A 13,397-nucleotide genomic window follows, 5' to 3' on the forward strand; every position below is an offset into this window, starting at 1 on the left:
AAGTTCACTATAATATAATATTAAAAACAATTTATGAAAATAATTTTTAGTTCCACCTCTCAAGCATGAATAATTAAATTGAACTGAATTAAGAATGTCACTATTCATCTTAGCGACCCCGAAAACTATTGATTCCAAAATAATATCGGTCATTTTACATGTTACCCCTTGTCACTTCAGCCCCTAGGGGTGAACAAGGTGTATTGGAGTTGAACGGCATTGGAAGTGTCTCTATTCAATTTATCGACACCTAAAACTATGAACTCCACACTAATATCTCTCGTTTTACATGTCATATATTTCCATCCCACCCCTGAGGGTGCCAAGGGTGTCTTGGATTTGAGCAGCATTTGGAGTATCACTATTCATCTTAGCGACCCAACAACAATGGATTCCACATTAATATTTGTCGTTATCGAATATTTTTACATGTCACCCCTTCACACCCCCACTCTTAAAAGTGCCATTGGTGTATCGGAGTTGAATGGCATTTGAAGTGTCACTATTCACCTTAGCGACCCCGAAAACTATGGATTCCACTCTAATTTCGGTCGTTTTACATGTCACACCCTTCCCACCCCACACCTAAAGGTGCCATTGGTGTCTTGGAGCTGAATGGCATTGGAAGTGTCTCTATTAATCTTAGCGACCCCGAACACTACGGATTCCAGTAGTATCACACCCAGGTGAACAAGGTTTTGTGCCCTGGGGGTATATTTGTTTTTCTTGGAATTTGGGCGTTTCCATTGACGTTAATGAGTTGAAATTCGTGGAACTGTGGGTGCGGTTTTGTTATGGCTTTGATGTCAGAGAATGGAATGCGAAAGGGTGTGAGAGTAGAATGGTCGGTAGAGAAATTGCTTTAAGGGATAACAGATCCGAATTTACATTTCATCGATAGTTTAAATTATGTCCAATCAAATGTTGCAGGATTTTCAAAACATTTTGGATTGCCAATCCAAAAAGGATTTTATTCACATGTGTGGTATACCTACAAACACCGACATTACGTAGGAGAAATGCCACCACTTTGAGAAAAGGGATATGACTACATGAAATCAGTGGATGATGAAATCAAATTTATGATCTGGTACGAAAACAAGTACATCAAAAATGTTTATTTCAACAACAAGGAACAACTACTGGAATATTGTATCAAAGATGTGACACTATTTTGACAGGGGTGTTTAAAATTGAGACAGGTTTTATTGACATTTGCACAAGAGACATTTTCAAGAAGATTATCACAATAGCATCAGTATGTTCATTCATCGACAGACACCTGTTTATACCTAGTAATAGTATAGGGATAATACCTCAAGGAGGGTACCACCATTCAGATACAATATCAAAGTCGGCCTTGAAATGGTTAACTTATGTCGAAGAGCAAATAACATCACCATCATCCACGGTGGAAGAACACGTGCAAAATGTGTGTTGGGTGGACGTTTTAAAACAGACGGCTTTCAGGAAGAGACGCAAACCTGCTACGAGTTTTTGGGGTGTTGGTTTCACGGATGTCCACGGTGTATATCCACCAACAGAAGTGCGTTTTCCAAGTACAAAAACGAGAATGGCAAAGGGGAAGAAGAAGATGGAGGTAATAGTGATTATCGAAATAGAACAAAGAATAATAAATTCATCAACCGGGTGAACACAGCGGCATTGAGGTATGAAACAAAATGCCGCAGAATCAGTGTTCAACAGTCTGAAGGTTACAATGTTGAAACCATGTGGGAGTGTGACTTTAAGAAGATATTACAAACCAGCCCACAACTTGAGAAATACTTAGCAGCACATCCTGTTGTACAGTGTACACCTTTAAATCCACGAGATGCATTATATGGAGGGAGAGTAGAGACTATTAGAACCTTTTATAAAGTCAAAGGAAACGAACAGTTAAAAAACTACGATTTTACCAGTCTTTACCCGTATGTCAACAAATAATGTGTCTATCCAATAGGGCATCCTACCATCTTCCTTAAATGTTCCATTCCTCCTGTATCGGAAATATTAACTATGGAAGGATTATAAAAATGTGCTATTCTTCCACCTCAAACACTTCTCCATCCTGTTTTACCTACAAAAATGAACAGCAGACTAATGTTTGTTTTGTGCAAAGATTGTGGATTACAAGCAAAGTGTGAAGGTACCTGCCAACATTCAAAAAAAGAACGAGCACTTACTGTGACATTGGTGATAGCAGAGGTGCGTAAAGCCTGCACTTTAGGTTACACGGTACTATCTATATCAGAAGTGTGGAAAAATGAACCAAATGTGTACGACCCTATCAACAAATCCGGAGGATTTTTTACCGGTTACGTTAATTCTAAAATTAAGACAAGAAGCAAGTGGTTGGCCTTTGTGGTGTAAGACAGAAGAGGATAAACACACATATATCCAAACAATATTTTGGATGAAAGGAACATATAGGTGAACCCTGGTAAACGCACCCTTGCAGTACTATGTCTAAATTGTTTGTGGGGAAATTTCTGTCAACGGGTTAAGATTTCACAAACCACCATCATCACAACATCAAAAGATTTTCTTGACAAAATGTACCGACCTGAACATTATTATCGACAGAATTATATTTATCAACCAGGACACTGTATTGGTAAACTGGAAATGTGATGAAGAGGCCGTCTCCAGAATTGACAAAGTAAGTGTCCTATTTGGTGCATTCACATGTCACGAACGTCTTAATTTGTACGATTTTCTGGATAAATTGGACGATAGAGTGTGTTACTGTGACACCGAATCTGTAATTTACATTGACAACCCAAGAATGGAATACCATCCTCAGATAGGTGATGCCTTCAGGGAACGAACCGACGAATTAGTGGACTTGGGTTCGAATTTGTGTCCAGAATTTGTCTCGACAACACCAAAAAGTTACAGTTTGAAAATAAGTAAACCCTTCTCAGAGCCTGAATATATATGCAAAGTAAATGGGATGACACTGAATGCTTCGACTTCAACATTGGTGAATTTCCATACAATGTGTGATATGGTGAAAAATGAAAAATCTGTTCCAACCGTTGTTGGTGAAACGTTGTGTCTCTCGTATCCTTGTGGTTTCTGTATGAAGTAAATATATAGTTTGTATCTCTACTGTCCGGATGGGTATTATGTTATTTTTTCATTGGATGCAATGCAGACTATTTATAAATATATTTAGAGACTGACAGATCTCCATTCTTCTTCAAACCTTGCACAATAAGTTTTTTTTCAAGGTATAATGTACCCCAAACTTTCCCATCCTTTCACCATGATGGTTTGAGGATCATTAGGAAGTGGGAAAACTACCTTGAAGACGACATGGTCGACTCCATCGTTCATCTCGTCGAATGACCCATGGTGTTACGATCAGGAAAACAGTATTCCTCAAAATCTTGGAGATGTGCAATATCAAAAAGGTATCGTCGATTGGGAGTCTCAACTCTCATAATACTGGACGATCTTATGATGGTTGCTCAAGGAGGAAAAGTCGGCAAGATTTTCAAAAAATTCAGTCATCACAAAAACATTTTGGTGGTGTTCATAACACAAATTCCTTTTCATCAAGGAAAAAATTGCAGGGACATTTCGCTGAACGTGAAGCATTTTGTTATTTTTAAAAATCCACTAGATATGAACCAATTCACAGTTTTTGCACGGCAACCCCAACCTCACCGCACGATGGAACTCGAGAAAGTATATATAGATGCTACCACTCTACCAGAATTACTCTACTACATATCTACCTCAGGAATGTTTAAAACATCGAGATGAGGAAAACGAGAAACACACGTACCAATTCACGTTCTAACAGGAATAATCATTCAACTTCTTTCAAGATACATTCACCTTTCTTGCAAGTGTTGAAAAATTCACCTACCAAAATCCGTAAATCATTATTGAGAAGTGCTCCGAAAAAGACAATCTTTTCTTCAGCGAATTCTGTCTGAACGTTTTCAAAGGGAACGTGAAAATTAAACCATCCACAAAACGTCGTCTGACGCCTTTCAAGACGGTCTTACGCAACCTCGTAAAATCGAAATTGAACATCCCAAAACGAAGAAAACTTCCTGTTCAGAAAGGAAGATTTCTACCTTGCTTGTAGGCTCTTTTTTATCGGGTCTTCTCGGTACTCTCATTCTCCATTGAGAAATGACATCTTCTTACAAAATAAATGATCGTTCTTTCACCGGAACAGTTAGCAAGTATTCGTGGTTCCGACTCGTCTGTAACTCAAACGTTATCTGTTCTAGATAAGAAAATGGATGATATTCTAAATATGAAAAATATAACAGACGACCAAAAATGGCGCCTTAACAGAAAAAAAACTGGAGGAGTATTTAAGTTTCAGTCGAAAATCAAAAGAACCATTACAGATTCCTATTGTTCAAGGTAACGACGGTTCTTCTACTATTTCACCAAATTCGACGTATATTCCTCGGAACCTGGCAGAGACATTAAACCTTATTACACGTCATCAGTTACAAAATATCATCGATGAGTAACAATATACGGCACAACATTTGATAGACAAACGTCAGGAAAAAACACTCCTGGATCCAAAGACGTTGAAGTTCTCATCGTCTCCAACGGTAACCCCTGGACCGTCTCGTCGTCACAAACAGAAGACAAAGAACGCGGCCGTCCGTGTTTCCAGAAAAACTACAACTTTTCTGAGAAAACCTGACGCATACAGGGAGTCCCTAAGTTAAAACACGTTAAAATTTTCACCAAAACATATTAAGATCCCCGACACAATGCCTCATTCTCATCTGTAGATCGTTTATGGAACGCGGTACTGAAAAATCATATATCCCGCAATACGGTGAAAAGTTGCTGATGCACCAAAAACGTGCACTCTTCACAAACCTGCAGGAAAAGATTTCCTCGAAATCTTTACAATGTGAAGAACATAGACATACTTTGGGAAGCTGTTCTCAACGACATAACATCGATACAAAAACATAACGATGGATATAGATATCTACTAAAAATAATGGATGTATTTTCAAAATATGCCTTTCCATTGACGCTAAGAAATATAACAAGCAAATTGTATAACCTAACCTTTCAAAACTATTTTCTGACAAAGCAGACGAAACCCTTTCACACTACAGACCGACAAAGGAACAGAATTCACAAATTCTACATTCCAGAAACTATTAAAAAAAGAACATGTAAAATTATCGACCGCTTCAAATTATCCTGTGAAAGCAAGTGTAGTGGAACGTTTCAACGGAACATAAAAAGAACGAATGTGGAAATATTTCACCTCAAAACAAACAAGGCGTTACGTAGATATTTTACAGCAACTTCTCGAAGGAAGCAATCCACAGTTCCATAGGAAAGGCGCCTCGAGATGTCAACGAGACGAATGCTTACATTTTGTGGAAACGACTCAACAAACTCGACAAACATATTTCACAGCCATCTTCAATCTGAACGTTGGTGATATCGTACAAATTTCCGTCGTCAAAGGACACTTCCAGAAGGGATACGAACAATCGTAGTCACGAGAACTTTTCATAATTCATTTCATTGTTCAGCGAACACCTGTACCTGTATACATATTAGACGACTTAAATGAATAAACAGTAAAAGGTGCATTTTACAAACATGAACTGCAAGAAGTTTATTCTGATCCTGACGAAGAGTATAAAATTGATAAGATTTTGAACACAAGGGGATAAGGTAAAAATTTGGAATATCTGGTTCGCTGACTCGGATATACGCCTAGTTTCTATTCGTGGATCAAGGCATTTTCCGTAAAACAGTTATAGGAAAAATAATTTAAAAAAACATTTATATCAAAATGTAAATTTACTGTGATCCAGTCAGTTCTTTGTATTCGGCGAGAATGGACGATAACATATATGTTTACCTCATGTCACCTGCATCGGAGGTATATTTTGCAAGCAACACGCTCACCCATTTCACCATAAAACTTGCAAAACGGATCGATCTCTCTCCAGAATTGTGGGAAGTCGGGTTAGCGGAAATTCATTATTCAACTCTATATGACAACGTCTTGGAAAGGGATTCTGGAACGTTAACTTTTTCTGTTCGGACATATGCAAATGCTGAGGACCTGATCTCTTCCATCGAAGAATTTCTCCCCTACAACCTGGAAATACGAAGAACCGTTCTCGATCAATTCTGGCATTTTTCTTCGAACAGCAATGGGTATCGTCGGGATCTTCTGTTTCTACGGATAATACATTCTATATTAATGAACAACCATTTCATTTTCGTACAGGAACATATACAATAGAGGATTTGATTAATTAACTGAAAACAAACCCTGCTAACATCGCTGTTCCTACTCATGTCAGGTTATCTTTAAAGAGGCTGCGTACAAACATCTGTCCGTGATAGGGGTTCCAAAGCCTGAACCTGACGATGCTCCAACAAATACCGTTACACCCATATACGAGATGACTGTGTTAAATTTCGATTTGACATATTGAAATCTATTTATTCTACGCACGCAGGGTCTAATACCATCGTGGATGAAAAACCTATATATTCATTTACTCTTATCTCGTGAAACAGCAATTGGTCTGAGGACAAATTATACGTCTTTTGCGTTTTACCGGAAAACAATATATTCGGAAACTGATTTATCTTGCACAGTACCCATAGCATTCAGCCCGATTCATTACGTTTCTCTGGATAAAGGATCTTTTGAAACAATAGAAATTACGTTGTACGATAGAAAAGGAAATTTCCTGCCTTTGAGAAACGGCTCCGTACCCACTTTTGCTGTCTTACATTTTCGTAGAAAAGCAAAGTACTTTCAAAAACAGTAGACCGTTGTTTTTCTCAGTGTACGCCGCAAAGCGGATGAATCACCATGAATTCGCAGACCGAATATTACAGTAATCAAATTCGTGGAGGGATTGGACTCATCTACCGTTCGAGCAGAATTCAAAAAGAGAGAGGATTGGGTTCTATTTTCGCAGGACTCTTTAGAATGTTGAAACCTCTTCTCTGGAGCGGTGCAAAATCAATCGGGAAAAGCTTTAAAAGCGGGCGCTAACATTATCACGGATATTGCAACAACCCAACTAGCTCCGAAAACTATTGTTCGTCAACGGGTACGTGAAGCGTGTCAAAATCTTCAAAATAAAGCTCAACGGAAAATCTATTCTCTGCTAGGTTCCGGTATAAGAACAAAACCTGCATCAAAAATTGCTCAGTTGATGTTAAAACGTTCATCCATCCATATTAGAACATGGGGATCCGTAAAAAACGCGCATCCAAAACACCAAGGGGGAAATCAACAAAATCTAGAAGAACACGTAAAACAAAAATCAAACAGAAGACCGCAGGAAAATATATTTTTGGATAATGATGGAGGATAACACGTGCATGCACTCGCAGTTCGACATCTTACGGAAAAAAACTATACAGCAATAAGCCGAAAAAACTTACACGGTCGCCTACAAATCTATTGCTTCCATCGACAATCACAGTATAATTCAGTTTGTCATACCGGGGGCAGGAACAAATTTTCTCCGTCTCCAAACGCAATAGGTCAAACAGGATTGAAGTCAGATGAGTGTTTCCGAAAAAGCAAATTCGCTCAAAAAAATCTGTGGGGTCGCAAAATGATCTTCTCAATTCACTATTTTCACAATGTACAGCGACTCTCAACGGCATTGCTGTAACAACAGCCGATAACAATTATGCATATAAATCATTCTTTGAAGCAGCTATCAATTACGGTAGCGATGCTTGTGGTATTTGGACACACGTGAACATAAAGGTAAATACACAGCCGACAACAAAGGTTTCACCACCAGAGAAAAACTATTTTCAGTATGTTCCGACAACCGTAAATCCTACGGAAGTATCAGTCGTAGTCGAACTTATAGGAAATCTTGACATAGATTTCTTCCACCAGCCTAAATACTTGATCGACGGTGTTGAAGTACGTATCGATCTAGCCAGGTCACGTGACGATTTTTACATCTGTGGAGACTAGACTTCACCACAGTAAAAATAAAAAAAATGAAGACTGTTCTCGAAATAAATCACTTCATTTCTACTCCTACCACCATTTTGGGCATAGACACTCTCTTACGCTCCTGCTCATTATCCGTTCACCAGAAGCGTCATCAAAGCTTATTCTTACATCGCCGGAATGCAGGTGATTTCGATCTGTAATGCTTTTCAAGGTCCTTTTCCGAATGTTTTTCTATTTGCTATGGTCTCCACCGCCAGCTTTCTGCGACCCTGTAGTGAAAATCCTTTAGACTTTAGAAGTTATATCCTATCATCTTTCCACCTTGTGAAAAATGGAGAACTTGAACCTTCCGAACCCTTGCGGATGACCACAGGAAGAAATAGCGGATTGATAACATGTATCTATCAAACTCTGTTTTCCGGTACAGGCATCACCACAGCAACTACGGACACGAGATCACACGGAAAATGTTCGAGAACGTATCCTTTTTTCTGATTTACAACATGAATCCAGACTCTTCAGGAATCGACACGCACACAACCCTCCAGGAACAGGGTATCATTAGAGCCGAGATGCAATATTCTCCCCAGCTGTCGGAAAATCTAACATGCCTTTGTATGCTGAATTCAAATCTGCAGTAGATATACCTAAAGACAGAAGTATTATCGTCCATCAGTGACGCCGAGTTTTCTAATGTATGCTTGTGTTTCTAGCTCGCAGTGTTATCGAAGCAGTTCTGATGCACGCATTATACTACCTGTGATGGGAAAACTCATCAAACTGATAACCAGTGATATTATTCATAATAGTGTTTCTTTTATAGTAGCAACTGCCAAACCTGTCGACACGCATTCGTACCCACCGAATGTTAGACGGATTTCAACCTGAGAGTATAAAAATAACCAAAGACTACCGTATTATTATACGTTTTCGAATACATAAGCAGCATTAACACGTCACAGATCAGACAGATTCTATCTCGTAACTGTTCCACCAAAAACATATTCTACGGTGTTTACCCGAGAGATCTTCTACCTCGCACCTTTATTACCTTTGCCTTGATAATCGCAAATACCGACAATTCAGACTTCCGGGGTACACGCTAGGTGTCCATATATTTTGACAAAAACAATGTGGCTGAATATTTCGATTCATACGGATTTCATCCTTTTTATCATGAACTCGTAACTTTCCTGAATCGTCATTCCTCGGTTTGGTCTTACAACAACATTCCTTTATCGGCCACAACTTGCGGACATTACTGTTGCGTGTATGCCTATTACAAAGCACGTTATGTTACAACCAAGGGTTTAACTCAAACATTTCCACCAGGTGTCAATAAAGATGGATGTATCCTACACCGTTTTCGTCAGATCTTCAAATGTTTACCACATTCCACGTGCAGCAGAGGGGAACAAGTGTGTTTTTCTATCCACGCTATCAGGCCTCGTGTCATGAAAGAAGCTATATAAAATGTGTGCTGCTCTATCTTTCTCAGTGTCATCGAGACAGCTCTAGTGGTAGAGCAGCCACAGGCTGAACTTCGCCCATGAATAAAGAATTTCTAATTCTAATTCTAATTCTAGAACATCATGGAACCTACTGCGGATTTTACAATCTAAAAACACAACAAACTTGAGCAACGTATGACCCAACAAGATGATGCTTCCAAACGTAAAACTCGCAAACGTGTTCAACCCATCAAAATCGAAACTGTCATTATCAAGAACGAAACGGTGGACGAGGAAATGAATGTTACTACGGACTGTGATTTCATAAAAAGACGTAGGGAAATAGACTCTTCTACAGATGCAATCGAATGTTCTGAACTACACTACGTAGAGGCATGTTTAGTTCTCTATCTTGTAAACACATATTTTCTGAACAAAGTGAGAAACAAGTACAAAGCCATAGGATTCGAAAAGAAATCCACTTTCAATTTATTGGTAAAGTTTTTGCACAAAGGTGAGATCACCCGTACGCATCGATTCTAAACATATTAGAGAACTGTGTGCTTTGAAATCTGACTTACTAAATTATGTCGAAACCGGTCAACGATTCTATTATATTAGCCCAGTCAAATTAGACATATCTAGGGAAAAAATTCAAGAGTTTTGAAAATTTGTATGGTTGTTCGTTGCTACCTACAGTACAACATACTAAAAGTCCTGGAGGAGGGGGCGAGCGGGGTGTGGGGAAACTGTTTGAAGGTGACTTTTCCTCGTTTTGTTTATATCTTAGTAACTATCAACCCTAGGGAAAATTTATCCACATACAAAATTCAAGTAGACAAAATTTCCTACAAAAAGGTTCTATTCATTTTTCTCGTAGGAGGGATATTTTCAAATTTGTAGGGTAGACAAAACATAGGCATTTGAAAAAAGCCTTTATTGGCATTTCATAAATAAATTTACATAAAATGTGTATTTCGATAAAATTATGACAATTACCGAGCACCATATTTATATTATACATAAAACTTTAAGTAAAATCAAATTGTTTTTGGGGAAACTCATTGGTCTGGTTCTTTGACTACATCTTCATCGAACTCCTCTTCTTCTGGTGGTGGGAAATTCGTGCAGCTTTCCTCACAATTGCCACAGACTGAAGTGTATGTTATCCCAGCCTTACGACATCCGCATCGTACCCCACAACGAACTGTACATTTGCAAAATATGTTTTTTCATGATTGAGTCAGGAGCTGCAGGGTCATTGGTCATGATAGGTTCGAGGGTTCCATCCACGCCTTGTTTCCATCCCCAGGCCTCAGATGTCAGCTGGTTGCCCAACCATATTTGCACTTGCAGAAAGACTCTGTAGGCATGCTGCTGGGCAGAGCCTCTTGTTGGTGGCATAGATGCAAAGTCTGGCTTCAGCTTGTTAGCAGATCTTAAGAAAGCGGAGTACCTATGGTTGTTCAAGTCTTTTTGACGAGCATTGTACATTTTCTGAAACATCCGCTCACCCGCTTGTGAAACCGCCTCATGTGTTATGAGTGGTTATAAAAAACATCTCCAATGGATGTGAGGCTTCCATCCTTCTCAAACAATTTCACAATCATTGCTTTACCTTTTCTGTAGAAGGATGAGGTGGTGTCGAACCCACTGAACCCATGAATGAAGAGAATGCTTTTGTCGAATCCCAGCTTCTGTAACTCCAAGGACGAATATGTTTTAGTCTCCACTGTCTCCACTTTCCCTTTTCCTGTTTTAACGAAGAGTATATTACTTTGTGGTGGAGCTAATTAAAACACACGAGGGTAATCAGTGCATTGTTGTGTTTAATGGATACACAGAAAACATGAACAGCACAAAACGTGCTGAGCAAAAACGTAGAGGTACGACGAAGACCTCAGTTGACATTGATTTCAGCGAAGATATGACGGTGAACGTTCAGCAAGAACACTTCCTCGCAAATGAGAGAAACAAGACAAGACTAAGTTCATTAATACGCTGCCTCAGAAATTAAATAGGGAGCTGCAGGAATAGCCCTCCACCAGAAGAAGAAGAGTTCGATGAAGATGTAGCCGAAGACCCAGACCAATGAGTTTTCACAACAAAAATTTGATTTTACTTAAAATTTAATGTGCTCGGTAATTGTCATAATTTCATTCAAATACACATTTTCTGTAAATTTACGTATGAAATGCCAATAAAGGCTTTTTTTATGAAATGACTGTGTTTTGTCTACCCTACAACTTTGAAAATATCCCTCCTACGAGAAAAATGAATAGCACCGTTTTTGTAGAAAATTGTGTCTACTTGAATTTTGTATGTGGATAAATTTTCCGTAGGGTTGATAGTTACGGAGATATAAACAAAAAACAAGGAAAAGTCACCTTTCAACAGCTCCACCCCACTCCGCTCGCCCCCCACTCTCCAGGACTTTTAGTATGTAGTGCTGTAGCTACAAACGAACAACCATATCAATTTTCAAAACTCTTGGATTTTTCTCCCTCTATTTCAATCTTTTTGTCTAATTTGACTTGGCTAGATGGTTACAGGAAATATCACCGTCAGTGGTGTAAAGTTTTTCGAGTAACGGTGTATCTCGATGTATCAACATTATTTACCGGATGCTTTTATTTTCACAGCCTCTGAACTACAATTATTTTTGTGTAAACGTTTTAGACCTCTGCAAAAATTAATGAATGAACGGTATCATAAATTGCAACCCCAAATGGAGGCTTTTGTATATTGTATCAAAAATATTATTGTTTCGAAAACAAAAGAATTACCCGATTTAACGAACTATTTATATGCTCTTTGGTGCAACGAATTGATGATTGAAATATATCTCTTCAGAACAATCTTGGTCATACACGGACATGTAAATAAGTTCTGTTACTTTTATGTATTTGATGTTGTCAATTATTTATTTGTATTTCATATTGAAAATGAGCCATTGTTATTTTATGTATTGTAAATCAACCAATGTTATTTATCTACTTGTAATATAACTCCTCAGGTATTGTAAACTTTCCATATTATCAATTGTAAAATAACCATTCTGATATTGTAAACCTATATTATAGATTATAAATAAAACATTTGTATATTAAAAAAATCTTGCACTTATTACAATAGAAACTGTATATCTTCCAGACATATTCAACTGCACAGGTTCTTTTACATTTTCACATTTGCTATGTTCTTTGCATCTTTTTCACACTATCCAATTTTGGACATTCAAGTTCTTCGATGTTACATACAGAGATTTTAAACACGTTTTTCTCCAAGTAATTTTTCCAACCATTTTACTTTCTCCGTACCTTTGACGTACACTTCCTGATTCATAAGCACAAAATATAAAAAGTCTCCTAATTTCTCATACGGTATAAACCCATCTTCTCAGTTCAGACATGTTTCTTGGCACTAAGCCAGTAATTCACTCGTTCACTCGGCGGTACTTTTCACTCAAAAAGTTTAAACCATATGGAGATTTCACTAAACAGTCTAATGTATTGTCGAAATGAAATTTTAAAACTCCGACTTCCTTCCACACGATTTTTTTTTCTGCTCCTCTTAGACCCTGAACTTTCAAAAAAACAAACATCCAAATTGTTCAAAAGGTGAAAACAGTAAATGTATCTTCAATGCTGCCCCGGCGCACGGCACACTTGCCCAATTGCGAAGCACAGGATCCGCACGAAACAAAATGTCGACACGGAAGATTTAGAACACTGCATGCATTCTAAAAACATATTTTGCACACTGTCACAGAATCCACACTAGGTTTATCGGACTCTTGAGTTTCTACATTGTCGCAATACTTGCAACTCTTTGAGTTACGATGTATTGCCGAACACTGCATAAAATAGAAAGGATTATCAATAGGTAATGTCGTAGAATAGGACAACCTTTTTATGTCCAATCGCAAAGTCCGTACGAAAAATGAAAGTACAACACCCTGTCGCTAAAGCCTGAAA

Source organism: Lepisma saccharinum, chromosome 22, assembly GCF_977018435.1.
Source record: "Lepisma saccharinum chromosome 22, izLepSacc3.1, whole genome shotgun sequence".
NCBI classification, from domain to species: Eukaryota; Metazoa; Arthropoda; class Insecta; order Zygentoma; family Lepismatidae; genus Lepisma; species Lepisma saccharinum.